Genomic DNA, 18,554 nt, shown 5'->3' with positions numbered 1-18,554 from the left:
ATACGGGGAAAAAATTTAAGGCTATTTTAAACAATAGGAAACCCTTTCAATCTTTTTTTAGAAAAGGATATTAATCAATCAAAATCAATAAAAAAAGATATAAGAATTTCTTAATGATGATTATAATAAGTCCAAATGGTTTTATAAGAAAACTACTTCAAACTGTCAAAAAGTCGACCCTGCTCCCCACAAAATTAAAAAGGAGTATCCGAACCAAAATCCTAACATATCCAAAAACTATGGATGAAAAAATTATTTAAACTTAGTAAACATAATCAGCATGCAAGTATGATTTAACAGTAGAAATCTGCCAGTGTAACACATCAAGTCGAACAGCCACAACAGCGTCATTCACGAGGGAAAGGGGGAAAGGAGGCAGAACCAAAAACGCGACGGAAAGAGTGATTAAGGCTAAGGTCTATTTTACTGTTCATGGAAAAAGGGAGAGATTATCTTTATAAAGTCAAAGTAGCCATGTTTAATTTAAAAGAAAACTTTAGAACTATCAGAGGAGAAAGAATGAGGGAAGTTTGACCAGTTCAACAGCAGGCAGAAAGCGAGAAAAATACATAATAAATAGAACATAAAATTAAAAGATTAAAAAATAAACACAAATATGAGTTTCTACTGCAAATATAAATGACTCAAACTTTGCTGTCATTATTTAATGATGAAAACAATAATTTACCAGTATAATACAATTCAACAGAACTTCAAATCACATAAAACAAACATTTACAGCACGAAGAGAAATTGATAGTTTCACAATCGTTATGGGAGAAGTAACATCCCACTCTCAGACACTGATGGACAAAGCATTATATTAAAAGCATTTTAAGCAAATATTTGGACAACACATTTAAAAAGCATCATTAGATGATTCGATCAATCCTCCTTGTGTCTGGCTCTGTTAAAATGAAGGATACAGAGGCAAACAAAACAAATCCCTGCCTTCGCTAAACTACATTCTAGTGAATGTTTGTTACTCATAAAACACATATAATATCAAGAAAATGCTACAGTAAAAATAAGGCAGATAATGAAGGACTAGCTACCTTTTTAAATAAGACATTTAAAAAACAAAGTTTATACAATAAAATTCTATCTGAGTAAGGAGATGCTTCTGCAGAGATGTGAAGTAGAAGAGGAACCAAATCATGCAGATATCTGAAGGAAGAGCGCTGCAGTGGAAGGAACCACAACACAAATTCTTAAGAAAAGAGTCTGTGAAGTGATGGTCGGGCGGCAAGGGCACACCGTAGCTGGAGCAGAGTGACAGAGGAGCAGCAAGGAGATATGAGGTCTAAGAAATTTTTTTAAGGGGGGGGCGGCAGTTAGTTTAAAAACTTGTTGACCAGTTTAACAGCTAGATACAAGAAGACAGGAAATTCTTGAAATAATCCCAACATGACTGCTACAGTTGGACGAGGATAAGAAATTAATTCACAAGGTATTATGGAGGTAGAATTTACTTTTCAACTTTCCTTTATATCCTTCATAATTATGTACACTCGCTGTTAAAGAAACTGAAACACACATGGCTTAGCTGGCTTTGTTGCTTAATCTTCCAAGCCAATGTTCTGCTCTATTCTAAGTTTCTCTCTCCACTGCCCTGACCATCACTAGCCATTATTCTGGGGGGCACAACCGGCTTTATTTCAAACTTGTTTTATCTAGTTAATATCTCAATATGTTGGTTGTCTGCATTGTGGTATTTATTAGTTAAAAATAAATTTTAATTTTTGCTTTGCTTTTTTTCTTCTTCTGATTTCTCCTATTCTCGATTTTGGCACCAATAAAACATGTGTTTTATATTCATCAGTTCATCAGAATTTTATTCATTCTAGCCAATGGATCAACTTACAAACATTATGCCACCTTTAAATTTCCCATATTTCATTCATGTCTTTTTATTGCTGCTCATTGGCTTTTGGTATGTGATCGTTCTCACTAATCAAACACTGAACTTGTTTTTTCTGAATGCAAAAAATGATGGTCATACTGTCAAACCACGTCAGTTGCCAATTTCCATACTTAAATGGTAAAACAGATGAATGTGTTTTATATTTCCATATTGTATTCAGATGTTCTCAGTTTTGGTTTTAAATAGAACTTCGAAGTCTAATTGTAAATGATAACACAAAGATTATTTTAATCTTTCTTTGGTTTTTTTCTTCTTTCTTCTATTTTCCTTTCTATCTCCTAACCCTTTCATTTTAGTTTCCTTTGTTTCATTTTGTTGCAAAGAAATATGAAGTAAAATATTACTACTAACTTTACTGGAGAAAATTTTCCACCAAAAATTCAATGTTCTTTGTTAATCTTGTAAATTAAAACTAATTTGAGTTCCTAAAATAACATAGAAGGCTTCTACCTAAAGCCACATGGGAACAAGGTTTAAAATTACCTTTAGTCATGAACAACTAGAAAATCAGACAAAATATAAGAAACGCCAGTATGAGACACTAGAAAACAGGCAGGGACATGACCGCAATCCCTGAAAGAAAGGAAACAAGGTGAACCCTACCATCGCAAAGGCTTCCTGTATGTAGTTAATTTCCAAACTGTAGCACAGAGAGGGAAGGCCATTGTGCCGAAATGAGCAGAAAGAAATCATGAGTTCAGGGAACTGGAGGCGGCTAGAATCTGTGGAACAGAGTACACAACAGGAGGGAGCTGGGCACGGAAAGGGCTCCAGGAATCTGCATAAGGGTACCCTCGAGTTTTTATCTGAATACCAATCTGTATAGCTGTGGTGTAAAATCCCACGAGGCTGAACAGGAACAGCTTCCAAAGAAAGAACAATTTCAGAAGAGCTGCAATAGGAACAAGTCCCAGAGCTCCCGGAGAGCCAGGAATCAATTGTGTGCCCTCTAGCGAGAGTGCCAAGACCTCAATAACTACATAACATATTCACAGAAACTAGAGCGGAACATGCCTTTAGGAATAGGGCTAAATGAAGCCTAGAACAAATGCCTAGACAACCCATGCAAGAGCTTACAAAAGTCTCAACAGAATCAAAGCGATACACATTTAACTGGTAGCAAAAAAAAAAAAAAAAAAAAAAAAAAAGTTTAACACTTGTTAAAGTATTAAGCAACAAAATCTAGCTTTAAGCAACAACAAAAAACCCCACAATGTGTGGCATCCAATAAAAACTTACAAGATACACCAAGCAGCCAGAAAATGAGTCACAACCAGAAGAAAAATCAAGGAAAAGAAACAATAGAGCTGATGGAAGGGACAGGCATGGCCATTAAACCAGCTATTATCAATATGCCTCATGTTTATTGAATATGGAAAACATGAATATGAGAATAATAATGAAAGATAATTTAAAATGTTAAGAAAATGGAATAGAAGTAACATCAAAAGATGACATCAAATGAAACTTTCACTTTGAAAGATTTAACATGATTAGAAATTGCAAAAGAAAAGATGACTGACCTTAAAGACACAGGGGAAAAAAGAAACTCTATCCAAAATAAAGGACAAAGTGGAAAAAAGATAAACACAGGTGCAGTGTCCTGTGGGACAATAATAACCAGTCTGATACGTGTGAGGCTGGAGTTGGAGCGAAGGGTTCAGAAAAAATGTTTAGTGAGGTAACAGCTATAAGTCTTGCAAATTGTATAATTAAAACCCCACAGATACAAGAAACACAACAAAACCACACACACACACACACACACACATACACACACACAAGTCGATAAGGCATTTTATAGTCAATTTGCCAAAAATAAGAGTAATAAAGTCTTAAAATCAGCCCCCCAAAAAATACAGTTTACAGAGTAACAAAAATAAGAATGACTGCAAGCTTTTCATCTGAAACTATGTAAGCCAGAAGACAGTGAAACAACATACTTAAAAAGGATTAGAGGAAAATTTTTAAAAATAATAAACCTTGAATTAAACATACAGCAGAAACTAGCCTTCAAAAATAATAGTAATGTTAAAAACTTTTTCAAACAAATGCTGAACAAATTCTTCACTAAAAAAAACCTTCATTTCAAGATACGTTGAGGAAATTCTTCAGAAAAAAAAGGAAAATGATACTCAATAAAAACTTGGATCAAAATTCCTGTATGTGAAGGAATAAAGAATGATGGAAATGGTAAATACATGAGTAAATATAAAAGGCTTATTTTTAAATCTCTTTAAAAACTAACTCACTGTTCAAAGCAAAAATAATTTATTGTGGGCTTCATAATATATATGAAATTTTGATGTATGGCAACAAATGGTTCAAAACACAGGAGGGTAAAAGTGAAAATATACTGATGTATGGGTCTTACATTACATTTCAAGTGATAAAATGTTACCTGAAGGTAGATTCTGATGAATTAAAAATACATAAGGTAAATCCTAGAGCTACTCCATTGTATACACACATGTGCATGCTTAGCTTATTAGTCAAATAAAGATGAAACAGAATCCTTAAAAATATACAATTAACTCCAAAAAGGAAGGAAATGAATAAAAGGGAACAAAAAAAAGGGACTGAGAAAGAACAAATACAAAACAAAGCACAAGTAGATTTAAACTTACCCACATCAATAATTATGTTGAGTGTAAATGGTCTTAACACTACAATTAAAAAGCAAAGACGGGGGGAGGGTATGGCTTAGCGGTAGAGTGTGTGCTTAGCATTCTCAAGGTCTTGAGTTCAGTCTCCAGCACCTCCACTAAAAAGTCTATAAAATACACACTTTTAATATAAAGACATTTATAGAACAGAGACAGAAAGATATAATGTGACAACACTAAAAGAAAGCTACAGGGACTATATTATTAAAAAAAGTAAACTTGAAGTAAAGAATATTGCAAGAACTAAAAATGGACATTTCATAATGGTCAAGTGTCGATACATTAAGGAAATATTAGTCCTAAATATGTATGTACCCAATGCAACACTTCAAAAGACAGAATAATTGAAAGGAGTAATGTTCAAATCCACAATTATACTTGGATATTGCAACACCCAGCTCAATAACTGATATAGGTACACACAAAACTCAGTAAAAAGAAGACTTAAAGACTACTACCAATGACATGGAGCTAACTGACATTTATGGAACAAACACCCCACCTAATGGCAACAGCATTTCTACTCTTTTCAAGCATACGATCCCAAGAATAAGCCGTATTACAGAAGTTAAAACAAAGTTCAACAAAATTTTTTTAATTGAAGTATAGTATTTAATTGAAGTATTGTAATTTCTGGTGTACAACATTGTGATTCAGTTATGCATATATACATATGTATATTCCTTTTCATATTCTTTTCCATTATAGGCTATTACAAGATATTGAATATAGTTCCTTTGTTGACTATAGTCCCCTGTGTACAAATTTTAAAAGACTGAAATCACACAGAACATGTTCTCTGTCCTGGAAACAAACAAAAAAGATATATGCAATCACCTCAAATATTCAGTAAAAAATAAAAGAACAATTTTAAATATCCCATTAGTCAAGAAAAAAATGACAAGGAAATTTTAAAATAGCTTGAACTAAATGCAAATTAAAGCACACATTTCAAAATTTGTAAGATTCAGGTATGTAGTGAATGCAAGGAAATTTAGTTTTAAATAGTTATATAAGAGGCAAGGCGGGAGTAAGGGATTAAGAGGTACAAACTACTATGTATAAAATAAATAAGCTACAAGGGTACATAGTACAACAAAGAAGACAGCCTATATTTTATTAAAACTATAAATGTAATATAATCTTTAAAAACTGAATCGTCAGTCACCACGTTTTACACCTGAAACTTATGTAATATTGAATCAACCATAGTAAAAATAAACAGTAAAAAATAATTGTATCAGAAAAAAAGACAGATCTCAACTCTAACTGTAATCAGGTCTCCACTTCTAAGAAATTTAAGAAATGAAAATGAAATCAAGCCTGTAATAAGGGAAGAAATAATAAAGAGCAGAAATCAATGATACACAAACACAGTAATAATTGAGAAGTTTTTAAAAATCAATAAAACCAAAAGACAGTTCTTTGGAAGAATAAAATGACTCTCCAACAAAAATGACAAGAGAAAAGGAAAAAGAAAAACAAAACTATCAACAGAAATATTAAAAGAGGGGTTATTACCAGAAAGACTACAAACATTAAAAGGATGAGAAAATATTAAAAATAATTTTATGTCAATACATTAGCAACTTAGATTAAATGGACCAAAATCTTTGCGAGGGACAAATTACCAAAAATGACTTAAGAATAGAAATAAAAAATTTGCATAACCCAATGTCTATTTCAAAACTTGAATTTGTAAATATAAACCTTCATACAAGGAAAATCCCAGAAAGCTTTACTGATGAACTCTATCCAACTTTTTTTAAAGAAATAATACGAACTCTACACTATCTTCAGTAAGTAGTGGTGGTAGGTGTACTTTCCAACTTACTCGACGAGGCTAACATTACACTGACAGCAAAATCAAAGACATGTAAAACCAATATTCGTATGTCTTAAACACAGACCTGTTCTAGAGAATAAAAAAGGAAGACTCTACCAACCATTTTTTGTAAATATTACAACTGTTATACCAAATCAAAACTAAAGTAATAAAAGAAAATAAAATCACAGCCTATTTTCACTTTAAAAACACACATAAAAATCCCAAACAGAAGATTATCAAGGGGTTCTAGTTCTAAATAAGATGGAGGAATATATGCCAAACTTTTTCTCTTACTGAATGCAAGTGTAAAACATGTAAATAATACATTAAACTACTATTTGAGTTTCCTTAAAAACATATAACAGCAGGTTGTTCAGTAATAGACATCAAAACTCAAAGTACTAGCAAAGTATCACTAAGTTTACTCCTATTTTTACCTCTCCAGTATCCCCTGGCCTGAACTCAAAGAAGTCTGAAACACACGAGTGCTGAGGTGCAGCAAGAGCGCTGGCTTAAACTGACCAATGACAACCTGCTCACAGCTGGACCTGATCCTAATTAGTATAACAAAACCTTTCAGAACTGAGCTAACAGACCTCTGGCCAGGCCCCAGACTGAACACTTGGTACTGCACACACAGTACAGATAGAAACAGCCCTGCAAAGGCTTTCAAAGCTAACTGACCTCACTACAGCCCACAGAAGGCTGGCTGAAACCTGTAGCTTATGCCTACAGAGCCAAGTGCCAGCTAAATCAAAAATACCAACATTCTCCATAAAACATTTAGAAACCAGAGTTTTATAATACTCAAAATGTTCAGAAACCAATCTAAAATTACTTGATACTCAAAGAACTACAAAAATATCAAATCACATGAAAAAATACAATGAGCAAAAGAAAAGCCAATGATAAAATGACACGAGGTTGGAATTATCTGACGAGCACTTTAAAGCAGCTACTGTAAAATTTTCAAATGAGCAATTTTGGACACTCTTAAAACAGAAAGTATCAGCAAGGAAAGAAAAGATACAAAGAACCAAGTGGAAATTTTAGAAATAAAATTTACAAAAACCAAAATAAAAGGTTCACCAGAAATAAATAACACATGGTGGTCCTAAATCAAAGCAAATTAACAATTGCATTAAACATAAATGGTCAAACACTCCAATTAAAATAGAGATTGCCACAATAGAATAAAAAACATGACCTAACTATATGCTGTTTACATAAAACTGAAATCAAATAAAATGACATATTTAAGGAAACGGACATACCATGAAACACTAACCAAAATTATGCTTGAATGGATATGCTACTATCATACACAGCAGACTCAAAAAAAAAAAAAAAACGGGAAAAGAAGGACATTAAATATTGATAAAAGGGTCAATTCACCAACAACACATAATTCTAATTCTAAATGTTTATGTACCTAACAACATAGCTTCAAAAAAAATGAAGCAAACTCCTATCACAAAAAAAACCCCTTAAAACACATTACTCTCACTGAATCCTCTTAACTATCCTGCTCAAGTAGGCATTATTGTTCCCATTTTACAGATAACCAAATTAAAATTAAGAAAGGTTAAGTAACTTACCCAAAGTCACTTTTAGAGCCAAACTGTAGTGAGGCCAACATACTGGGGAGAAGACCCAGGAACACCCCTGCTGAGGTCTGCTTCTCCTCAATTTCAATTAAAAAAAAAAAATTACAGGGGATGGGGGAGCTAGCTGTCTAGGGCTAGTGCCTATATTTGCTACCAAAAATCATAACTTTAGTCAGAACTCCATTACTTGGCCCCTTACACATCAAAGTAGGCAAAGGAAAACATCGTACAAGCTCAAGTCCATCTCTCCCCTAAGCGTCTCAGATTTCACTCCACTGGACCAGCATCCATTAACTCACACACTCTCAGAAAAACAGGAGGTTGAAAGCAGGGACCATGAACAGGTGTTTGTATACCCATGTTCGCAGCAGCTTTAATCCCTCTAGGACCTCATTCCCGTGATTCTTCAACCTTACAAGATCTGCCAGCTCATCTCCCTACCACTTCTCAGGGTCTAGCTAAGAGGTGGCTGTAATGCAGCGGTTAGAAGCATGGAGAGCCAGGCTGCCTAGATTAAAAGGTTAATCATCAGCTGTATGATTTGTTTAAACTCAGGACCTCAATCTCCTCATCTGTAAAGTGGTATAAAAGCACTACCCCCTCAGGATTACTTTGAGGATTAAACGTACAGCCCCTTCAATGCCAGCTCCCCGGCAGGAACTCACTGTTAGCTGTCATCACTGTGACCCTCTCCTCGCCCCCATCTTTATTACGTCCTCTTCCAGCTTGGATCCCATGGTCAGCAATGATTATCATTCAGTTACACAGACCTTCAATATTTTCTGCCTTCATTTCATTCCATTATATCTGCCTGGCAAAACCGCTACCCATTCTGGCCCATGAATTCAAGCTGAGGGAAAAAGACAGCCAAGCTGCTGGTTTCACTCTGTACGTCTAACCTCACACCTCAAGCAGCCCTCACTGCTGTCCAGCAAGCTCCATTTCATCAGTTTACTCTCCAGTTCCCGTAGTTATTTATTTCATACTTCCTTGTCTTCAAACATTTAAGACTCTCTCCATTCCCCACCCTTCAGTTGATAGAATTTGCTTATTTCAATGGAAAAACAGAGGTAGTCAGAAGAGTTTCCATATCCTCTTCTACCAAATCCTCCAATTTTCCTGAATTTTTCCCCATATACTCTACCTTGCCTCCTATTACACAGACTACCTGTGTGCCTAGCTGACACCAATCCCTCTACCTGTGCTCCTGATCACATCCACTTTCCTGTTCATGAGCTTTGCACCTACAGTTAGTTGTCCATTTCCTCTCCTAGATTACCTACCAATCTTTCCAACTCTGAAAATCAACCCCATCAGTATACAAATTTATTGGAACAATCTTCTAAAAAAAAGAAAACCCTCTCTGGACTCCACATCCTCTCCCAGCTGCTGCTCCTTCTCTGCACCACCCCCATAACAACACTCCTTGAAACAGTTCTGTACCCTGTTCTCCACTTCAGCTCCATGTTCTCTGTCTGAATGTCCTTCCCCACATCCCACTGAAACGGCCGGGATCAATGTGACTCATCCGCAGGGTGGCATACAACTGGGTTTGCCAGGACAGCATCAGTTTAGGTCTGTCATACTCACATAATGATTGTGCTCCTGTCACATTCAAAGGTGTCTTGCTTTGATCAATAAATTACCTAATTAGTCTACCAAGGACCTACAACTTGCCAATTCCAGTGGGCAATCCTCAATCTGTCAGACGCGCCTAAGACCTGTGATCATTTTCTCCACAGCTTCTCGGACATAACACTCCTAATTCTCCTACCACACTGGCTGCTCCTTCTCACTTTCTTTGCTGGTTCCTCTTCCTCTTTATTGACCTCTAAATGGTAGCGTGTCCAGGACTTTGTCATTAAACCTCTCCTCTACATACAAAGGCTTCTTCCCTGTGCAACCTCAACCACTTCCTTTGCATATATTCTGTTAACTCCTAAGTTCCTCCATTCCCTACCTCTCCACTGAATTGTAACTGTCTGCTCAACATCGCCACTTGGTGTCAAAGTTAAGCATCTTTAAGTTAACATATCAAAAGCAAAATTTGATTCCATACCCTCCCCTCTGAAATTTGTTTGTTCCAATGTTTCTCACCTCAGTCAACAGTGGTACCCATCACCTGAGTAGCTCAGCTCTGTAACTTTAGATCCCCTGCTCTCATATGCCAAATATCCAATCAGCACTACCTTCAAGACATCCAGGTATCTCGCACTTTTCAAAAGCTCACTTAACGCCACTTTGTTTTTACAAGAGACCTATATTACTACCTGTTTCAACTAACCAAAAGAAATATGAAGAGGATTTTCACTTTTATCCAAATAAAGGTAACTACTTCTTTGCTTTATGCCATTTTGGCTTACAAAAGGTTTCATAAGAACACTCTCTTCAGATAGCAGGAGAAACCTGTATTCCAAATGTGCAAACTTCTCACCAGGGGCAACAGCTAAAAGCCTAATGTCAGCATCATTCTTTTTGTTACTATTACAACTGGGAATCATACAACTAACCTTTATTGAGCATTTAGTATGTAAGAGGCACTGTTCTATTACCATCTCTATTTTACAGATGAACAAAATGAAGATAATGGATACCTCAAATTTACAGGTCTAGCTCCACAGCCAACATTCTTTCCCACTGGCTATATCACAATCAGTGGTCTCCCTGTGCCCACTCTCACCGGCCAAGAGGTTCTCCAAATAATTCTGAATGATCTTTTTAAACATTAAGTCAAATCAGGTCACTCTCTTCCTCTCAATCCTCCAATGGTTTCTCATCGCACCTACACTAAAATCCGAAGTCTTACATGTCCTACAAGGCCCTACCTGATGTGGCTATCCTGATTACCTCTGATCTCATATGTAATCACTCTCCTCCTTACACACCGCCATCCTCGCACTTGCCTGAACACAACTAAGATGTTCCAATTCAGGGCCTTCGCATTTATTGATTCCTCTGCCTGGAACACCTCTCCCAGATACTCACAGGCTTCTCTTCATTCAGGTTTCCACTGAAATGTCACATCCTCAGAGAGGACTTTTCTTAACAGCAAATCCACAAAATAGGGCCTGTCACTTGCTATCCATTTCCCTGCTTCATTCTTCTTTGTGTCCCATGTTACATTATATTTGTTATTTTATTAATCTGGCTCTTAAAATAGAATGTAATCTCCATGAGGCCTGGAATTTTGTTCTAGCCACTACTGCACTCTGCACACCTACGAGCACCAGACATTTCACAGTCACTCAGTATGTGCTTTGTTGAATGAATACAATGGCTCTACAACTCAGGAGGAAAAATACAGATTTAATAACTAGAATTGAGGTAACTATCTAACCATTCCATAGATAAGCAAGTTATACTTCTGCTTCCCATTGAATGGAAAAATAAAATTTCTGGGGGAGGGTAATAGCTCAGTGGTAGAGAATGTGCTTAGCATGCACGAGAGACGAACCTAACAGGGAAAGGGACAAAGAATACAAACAAGAAATTCATAAACAAAATGAACTGATCCATAAAACATGAAGTGTTCAACCTCACCTAGTAATCAAGGAAATCAAACAATCAAATGAAAAATGAATAGCACAGATCACACTCAGTGATCACAGGAGTACAGGAGAGACAAAGACTCACACACAACAGCTGGCAAGGTTGTAAATGGTACAGCATATACTGGAAGGCAATTTAGCAACATCTATCCAAATATGAAATATGCACATGTGATCTATCAATTTCACATCTAGAAATCTATCCTACCTCATGTGCATAAATACATAGGTAATAAATATAGATACATACAAGGATGTTCACTACAGCACAAACAACATAAAAGCTGACCAAGGGAATGTTCAAAGTGTGCTCTACCCATTCAATGATCTGCAGTTTCTGGTCACTACAAACAATGAGGCAGATCTTCTTGTACTAAAATAGAAAGATCTCCAAGACATAGTTTCACAAGGGAAAAAGTACATTATAGAATATATATAAGCCTATGAATCTGTATAAGTATATACAAATGTACAAATATGCATGTATGTTTTATAAGCAGTTATTTGCATACACATAACAAGATATGCAGCAAACTATCTAGAATGATACACACCAAAATGATACCAGTGGTTTCCTCTTGAGAGATGAAGGAAAATTGAGGGCCAAGGAATGGTCTTTAATTTTTCACTCCCTACAAGTTTTTTATAAAGAGCACATATTCATCTATACTTTAATAATCAGGGGAGAAGTTTAAAGATATTTTCCTTGGGAACCACTGGAAGAGAGCTTTATTTTTTATGCCCTAGTAGTTCAGGGATCATTTTTTATCGCCTTCAAATAGTAAACCTTCCAACCATTATACAGCTAATGGACCTAATGATACTTTTTAAGGAGTCACATGAGAAATAAAGGGATAATGTTTAGAGTTTATTCATAACAGTTAGAAATGTCCCTGTGATTAAAGCCATTCCTACTTTTCAACCTCTGATAATTCTATTACTGAGTCCTTATAATGCCCAGACCATCTAGAAACTGAAATTTTATGCCAATTATTATTCGGATTATAAAATAAAATTAAAAAATCCTTGTGATCACTTTCTTCAGTAACTTGATTTATATCTAATGTATGTGATTATGTCCATATACATACATATACACATGCAGTAAAGATCAAGCGCAGTATTATTCCTCTATGGTCAGAATATAATTTGACCCTTAAGCCATCAAAAAAAAGTCACTTACTAGATAACATTAAATATTTTTTCTTAAAAATACTACTAATACAGTAATTTTTATGAGGACAAATTCTTAATAGAAAGTCAAAGAATAGTCATTTTAAACACAATAAAATGGTCTTTAAACATGAGACAGTCAACCGAACAATTTTAGAAATGGAAATTAAAGCAAGGAGGTACCATTCTACATATCAAATTAGCAAAGAGTGGTAACACCCTCAGCTAGGCAAGTTACAGGAAAACAAGACACTAGTAGGAGTGCAAATTGTACAACCATACCAAAAATATCCTAAATACAGGACCTAAACAAAGCTCTTTAGTCTCATATGTCAACACGGTTTTGAAAGAAAATTATAAAGACTAAACCACATAAGTAATTGTCAAAGTAAATTTACGTAGCAATAAGGTCATTATAGCCAAAGCAAAGAAAAATCAAAAGTAGCCATATTCCCATTAGATTGCCAGTAATCATCACAGCAGCTCAAAACTTGCATCATCAATTAAACTGGCATCATCCTTTCTTTCTACATAAGTGTGAGCTCTCTACAGTCAGGGGTACGTACCACTGATAATTACATACAGTAGCAACTATAGGTGTAACCAGAACATTTGGAGTGAGGAGGAAGTATGATTACCACATGGATAAAAATAAAATTTTCTAAGAAATACCTGAAGAAATCATTTTTAACACTGTTGTTTCATTTTACCACTCTGCAATCAAAGAATTTAGAGTGGTACAGAATTCTGCAATGATGGATGGTTGTGAAGTTTAAACATTTGTTAAGAATGGCAGTTCAAAATAAAGACAAGAAAAACACAGGAAGTAGTCCAGGCAAAGATTAATTTTTCAGAAGGTCCCTGAATTTAAAAATAATTACAAACTCTAACATCCATTTTGTTTACCAGAAATTTACTTTTAAATAAGGTGCCTTGGTGGGAGGAGTATATGGGAACTGTACTTTCTGTGCAATTCTATAAACCTAAAAAATTAAGTCTTTTTTTTTTAATGTATTGATCCATTAAAAACAAATCTTCCCTGTGTTCTAGTAACTATTTTCAAAACAATGTTTTTCAGTGAAATAGGAGGACAAGATAAAGGAAAGTACTAAAATTACGGGGAAGGGAAATTTATTTACAGAGTATCAAGAATCAAAACTGTACCAAATTTCTCAACAGAAATATTGTAAGTAGAAAACAATTAAAATAAAAACAAACATGGAAAGGGTGGAAAGTATTTGACAAATACTAAGCATAAAATAAGGTGGTAGAAATCCAAACATGTATCAATAACTATAAAACATGTAAATGAAATAAAGTCTCCAGCAGAAAGACAAAAATTATCAGAATAGATTTATAAACAAAACACAGTTTTTAAAGCTATGAAGAGATATCTAAACATAAAGGCAAAGAATAGTCAGAAAATAGTGGAAAAGACTGAAAAGGTGTTCAATTTTATAATCAGAAAAATGAAACCTAAAACAATATTAAAAGGTATTTCTTATCTACTATATTGGAAATGTTTAAAATCTGTTAATATCAAGAGGTGGTAAGAAACCAAAGCAACGGGGACTTTTAGACTAAATAAGGAGGGTGTGAACTGGTTCAGTCATTCTGAAAAACACTCAGTGGTACCCAGTAAAGTTGACATATGTGTATACCACATTTGCACTGGCATGGTTTTTAATCATGACTGAGAGTAAGAAACATATTTCAAACTGTGACCACATACACACCCACAGAATACTATACAGAAGTAAAACTATCTTTCAAAGAAGAGGGCAGTTGTTTGGAAAAACAAAACAGAGATTTTTACACCACCAAAAGACACCAAGCAATTAAATTCTAAAGTTTCAGAAAGAAGGAAAGTTCTCCCAGTAGGAAAATTTGAGATGTATCAGAGAACGATAAGGAAAGAAAAAGTAAACTTGCCAGTATTTCTAAACAAAACTGACTGTATGAAAGAAGACTAATATTAATGTCTGATTTACGGGGTTACAAGAGTTATATTTAAAGCAGTAAGATGACGGACCAGAGGAGCAGTAAGTCAGGAGGCTGGGTGATCAGCAGTAAAGCATTTTAAACTTGCTATATTGTTCAGAAGTAAGGTGAATTACTGATTCTGCTACAGCTTAAATATTTATGCTAATATTTCTAGGAAAGACAGAAAAACAATACATATTGAATGTATACCTACCAAAGGGGAAGAGTGAAAACAAGATGGAACACGGAAAAATATCTCAATCCAGAAGTGAAAATGAATAAACTGCAGTTATGAAAATGAACACAGATGAATCACACCAAAGGATAAAGGCAAGTTTGTACAGAAGACTGTACACGGTATACACAGTATGATTCCATTAACATAAAGTTTTAAGGCAGGCAAATCTAAACACATACAGGGATACAGACAAATGTGGTTTTTTAAAAACTATAAAGAGAACCAAGGAACAATTAAAAACAAAACTTCAGCGTGATTACCCTGGAGAAGAAGTGTGGTCAGGGAGAGGCATTTAGGGGACTTCAAAGAAAGTTGGGTAATATCCTTTTTCTTAAACTGTAAGGTAGGTACACAAAAACTTGTTATTTTTGAAACTAAACTATATGTAATTGTAAATAAAATTACATATAGAAGAATATGAAATTTCACAATTTAAAAACTTAAAATCCCCCTCCACTCCAAATATCCCAGATTCCTCCAGTCCTTAGCTACAGACTTCTAAAATGTCCTTGACTACACATCTCCTCTTCCCCGAAGGCAGTACCATTAATTAGGTCCTACCTTGACATCTCTTTTACAGATGCCTTTCATTATTACTAAAACTGTGATGTATTAATTAACTATTCCAATTTTCTTTTTACTTTTTTGTTTCCTCTCTAGACTGTATGCTCTCTAAGGCAGACCTATTTTCTTTTGGGCTTCCTGCCCTGCCCAGAATCTGCTAGAACCTTTCTTTGTACAAAGTAGATATTCAGATATTTATTCATTTTTGTACTCAACTCTAGACTTACATCTGCATATACCAGGATATTTACTTCCCAGACTCATGTTCCTTAAAGAGTTAACATGAAACAATAATTATGAACCATGCAACCCAATTAATTAGGAAACAAGTCTGAATACTTTCCTCCCTCTGAAATAAATTATTTTCCTTAGTGATTTAAGTCAGAAGTCCTGGGTTTTTTAGGGACAGCATCTTAATTTTTCTGTGCTCTATTTTCAACTTCAGTGACATAGAATACGAAGTCTCTTACCTCCTTTAAAAATTTACAAGGAATCAAAGAAACTTCTTCTCAACTCTTCCCAGCCTTCCCAGCCCAGCTTTGGAGAGACTCCACACACTGCCTTTCTCCACCTCCTCATCTCCCATTCATCCCTCAATAAGGCCCTCACTACACCAATGAAACTTTTTTTCCAAGGCCACTTTTTGAGCAGTTTCTAAACTCCATCTTCCCATTCTTTCAGATGAACCAGTTTTCCCAAGACACTGTACAGATGTTTAAAAAAAAAAAACAAAAACCCAGTGACATACTGAAGTATTTACTGATAACTGAAATCTAGAATCAAAATCACAGGGAAAGGAAGGCGAGAGGAGGTGAGAGAAGAGCGGGGAGGAGTGATGCACAGATGCAACAAGACTGACCACAAGGAGACAGCTGTCAAAAGTAGGCGATGGGAACACGGGTTCAATATAAAAATATCTCTACTTTTACGTAAGTTTAAAACTTCATGATAAAGTTTTTAGAAACACTTATTTACTACTCGATCATAAATGGATGACTAAAAGTGTATCTAAAGAAGCATCATAAAATCTCCATATTAGCAGGACTTGTTCAACTTGTTCCCCAATTAATGAATTCCTCCTAAAATATCCCAGACAAGACACAGAGCCTCTACTTCAATCAACACACAGCATATAACAATAACTTCCGGATGGAGATACAAGTATGAATAAGACAGTCATCAAACTTAAGGAATGTGTACGTGGGAAAGCAATAACAGAATGCCTCAAGTGCAGTGACAGCAACTCAACTATGAGAGAGATCACTTCATGAATAGTAAAGACTTCACAAAGAAGAAGAAGTAAGACTTCAGACCAGAAAATGGGAAAGGAATGAAAACGGGGGAAGGGAGGAGAGGAAAGTAATTCAGGTAGCAGGAATGGCTTACGTTGGTCGAAATGGGGGTAATATTCAGCCTTATTCAAAAGAGAACAAGGAAGTGTTGAGGGGTATGTCGGACCCACGATATGGAAAGGACTTAAATACCAAGCTGAGAAGTCTGAATAAATTTCAGCAGAGAAGCTCCAAAAGTTTTACAGCAAAAAAGCATCAGAACCAACTACACACGAGAGGAAAAACCTCAACTGTTTAATAACCCAGAGTAGAAAATGAAACTGCCCCGTTCTGTGGGAGAGCAGCTTGAGTAGTCAGTCGCCACGTTTAGGGTTTTTTTATTCAAAGCCAAAATGTGATTACAACAAATATTTGCGTGCTGACTATGTGCGAGGCGCTGCTCTAGGCATGCCAGGAATTTCTGTTTATTAGTCCCAGTTCTGTCCTCTAGAGCACCGGTTCTCAACCGGGGAAGCAGGGGGGCAATTTCTGTCACTCCACCCACCAGGACAACTGGCAATGTCTGAAGACATCTGGAGTAGAGGCCAGGGATGCTGCTAAACATCTCTCAGTGCACAGCCCAGCCCCCAGCAAGGAATTAGCCAGTCCCAAACGTCAACAGGACCAAGGACAGGAAGCCCTGCCCTAAAGCGGCACACTCTGTCCACGCTCCTGAACACCGTCATACATGGTACCTCCATCTTCTCCTATTTCTATTTTACAATAGAGGCTTTTCTGTATCTTAAGAAATGCACAACACCATTTTAATAATGTGGCAAGTGAAACTAAACATACCATGAATCTAAAGATTTGATTTAAAAATGTTTACATGCTACATTTATTCTAGAATAACTTTTAGAAATAAAATTGTCTTCCTCTCTTGACATGTATTCTCAAAATCTCAGGCTAACAGCTCTGAGTAATGTTTGGTTACTCCTTTTCCTTGTGTCCCTACAGCAGTTTGTTGCCGCATTCTGCCCCCTCTCTCCACGGAGTGCTTCACATTCAGTGTATCCCTTTCTATGCCCAGTGCCCTCCTCCAAAATGCTTCACTCAGTGTTTTCTCTGAAGCTCTGGCGTCGTCTGTCCCCCTACTCCCTCCCTCGCTATCTAACCCTGCACTCTGTACCTGCTCAAAAGTCCGTAAGGTTGCCTACAACATACAAATAAAAACCCAGTGCCTAAAGCTTGGCATTCAAGACCTTCTTTCAACTGGCCACAACCCACCTTTCCAATTATTCCCCCACTGCTCCCCTCAGGATTATCCTTTTTCAGCAAAACAAGTTATTCTGGAGCACACAAACAACCTTTCCAGATCAGAGAAACCAAAAGCCACTCAGGCTTCATTCAGACAGAAGATAAGCTTTCAACTCAGAATAGCCATCAGAGATCAATTTATTGGGAATCTTGGTCTACCCATAGCTCTTTTTTATGAGAAGGAGCCAACCCCTTGGGCTCGCTGTCCTTATTTAGAACATCCCCTGTTCACCCTTCCACCTCCCACTTTAGGCTTCAGATTTACCAGCTTTTTAAACAATTCTCCACCTGCCCTAACACAGAGGCGTCTCTCCCACCACCACCTGCCCGCCCCCCATACCTGCGGTTCTCAAGCCATTTGGCAAATCACGTGTCACTTCATTTCCATTAGTTCTCTTTTATATTCAGATAGCTAAAGTTGTGACTGAGCGTCTG

General features: G+C 36.0%; 1 protein-coding gene across 16 annotated transcripts in view; it reads right to left on the bottom strand.

Moving 5' to 3' along the window:
• The window catches only part of KMT2C (lysine methyltransferase 2C), a 237,423-nt gene that overhangs the window by 175,236 nt on the left and 43,633 nt on the right, over nucleotides 1–18,554 (bottom strand). The window lies entirely within an intron of this gene.

The sequence above is a fragment of the Camelus bactrianus genome, chromosome 7, assembly GCF_048773025.1.
Source record: "Camelus bactrianus isolate YW-2024 breed Bactrian camel chromosome 7, ASM4877302v1, whole genome shotgun sequence".
In the NCBI taxonomy this organism is placed as follows: Eukaryota; Metazoa; Chordata; class Mammalia; order Artiodactyla; family Camelidae; genus Camelus; species Camelus bactrianus.
This window is presented reverse-complemented; position numbering and strand designations above follow the sequence as displayed.